Source organism: Equus asinus, chromosome 7 (assembly GCF_041296235.1).
Source record: "Equus asinus isolate D_3611 breed Donkey chromosome 7, EquAss-T2T_v2, whole genome shotgun sequence".
Classification (NCBI taxonomy): domain Eukaryota; kingdom Metazoa; phylum Chordata; class Mammalia; order Perissodactyla; family Equidae; genus Equus; species Equus asinus.
In genome coordinates, this window is record NC_091796.1 from 21908003 (window position 1) to 21910395 (window position 2393).

Consider the following 2393-nt stretch of genomic DNA (forward strand, 5'->3'; position numbering starts at 1 on the left):
GACAAAGCCAGGGTTAGGCCTTAGTTCTTTCCAGCTCCAAAGCCCAAATAATATGATTGGATTGGAAGCTGGGGAACCTCACCTTAATCACTGCACGCCCAGTTTCCAGAAAAATGCCTGTCACAAAGAAGGTCCACAATCAGTGTTTGATGCTTAAGTTACTAAATATTTATTGCCAGGTATAAGCAAGGTACTGTGCTAAGAATCAAGGGAGAAAGAATAAAAGAACAAGACGTGGACCCTGTTCTCAGAGTTACTGTCTTATTTAAAAAAAAAATACAGACAAGACTCAGAAAAGGGTGGCCCTGTCACCACTATTCTTTAACTTTACTCTGAAAATGCTAACCAAAGCAATAAGATGCAACAAAAAAATAGAGAAAAAAAAATATTGGGAAGGAGGAAAAGTTATCATTATTTGCAATGATATGATTTGTATAGCTGAAAAACTGGCTTTAAACATTTTTCTAAAAATAGTTCAATACAGTGGTCAGTTATAAAATTAATATATCAGGATCGACAGTTTTCCTAAATATCAAAAATGGTCCATTATAAAATATAACAAAAAACATCCCATTTTTAATATAAAATCCACAAGCATCAATTTAATAAGAAATGTGAGAAAGCTACATAAGGAAAACTATAAAATTCTTCTGAAATATATAAAATATGACAATAAATGATTCAAAATACTGAATTTCTAGATAAGACAGCTCAATATTTTTTAACTGTCAGCACTTTTCAAATTATATGTTTAATATCACCCTAATCAAAAGTTCAACATATATTTTTCTGGAATATGGAAAAATAACACCAAGTTCATCTGGAAGAATAAAAATACAAGAATAGCTAAGAATTGGAGGAGAAGAGTAACAAAGTGAGCCCTCTCCTTCCAGATACTGAAACACATCATTGAGCAGGTCTGTTCCACAAAAGACAGACAAACCAACAGAACATGATGGAGAACCCAGTGGCAGAACCAAGACAATATATTTGGAATAAAAGTGACATTTAAAATCAGTAGAGAAAGGATGAACTATTCAGTACTGATGTTAGACCACATGCTAACCCTCCGATAAATAAAATGGGATTCCCTACTTCATACATCAGCTACCTTTTGCTATACGGCCAGGCAAGCTCCAACGTTAGGAACTTAAAACAACTATGTATTTCATTCATTCTTCTGTGGGTCAGCAGTTGGGCTGAACACAGCAGAGCAGCTCTTCTGGTCTCGGCTGGGCTCATTCATGCATCTGCTGTTGTCAGCTAACTAACGCCCACCTGGCATCTTGGCTGGGGACCAGCTGGTCTAAGTCAACCTCATCCACGTCTCTGGAAGTTGGCTTGCTGTCAGCTCGAGTGATGGAGAGCAAAAAGGCCACATGCATCTCCTCACCCAGCAAGCTTGTTCACGTGGTGGCCCTGCAGGGTTCCAAGAGTGTAAGCAGAATCTTGAAGTCTCTTAAGGTCTAGTCTTGGAACTGGCACATTGTCACTCCCACTCCATTTTATTGGTCAAAGCAAGTCACAAAGCGAACCCAGACTTAAGAGGCAGGGAAAGAGAATCCACCTCCTCATGGCAGAGCTGCAACATCATATTTCAGAAAGGGGTGCATACTGAGAAGAGTGGAGAATATAGCCTTTTTTTTTTAATTGAGTTCATAATAGTTTACATCATTGTGAAATTTCAGTTGTACATTATTTCTTGCTCGTCACCATATAAGTGAAATTATAGCCATTTTTGCAACCTATCAGACATATTAAACCTAAATAAAGTCCATATTACATAAATATTTCAATGTAATGATACAATCATAGGAAAATTAGAAGAAAATAGGAATCAATATTCACATCAGGAGGGGTGAGGGACACGTTTCTAAGCGAGACAACAAAATTAAATCCAAGAAAAGAAAAGTTGACATAGTGGACTATCTAAACATTTAAAACGTTCACGTGACCAGAAAAACACCGTAAAAAGAATAAAAAGTAAGCTGGGTGCAATGTGCAATGCTGAGAATGGTTAAATCACAAAAGCCTCTGCAATTTGACAATTTTTTAAAAAATAGACAAAGGACAATTCATAGAAGTAAAAATCTCAAATTAGCAATAAAAATGTAAAAAGATGTTCACCCTCAGTAGTAATCAAAGATATGTCAACTAAAACAATAATAATACATAATTCTTGGCTTATGGAAGTAGCAAAGAATTTTTTTTTAATGATAATGCATTAATATCAAGAGTCTGGAGCAAGGAATTTACAGTCTGTTGGTGAGAATGTAAATTAGCAGCATCTTCTGGATGGTAGTTCGGCAATAAGCTGGCAAAGTTTAAGTCTGTATACCTTGAACACAGCCGTTCTTTTTTTTTTTTTTTTTTTGATCGAATGAGGCGATTTA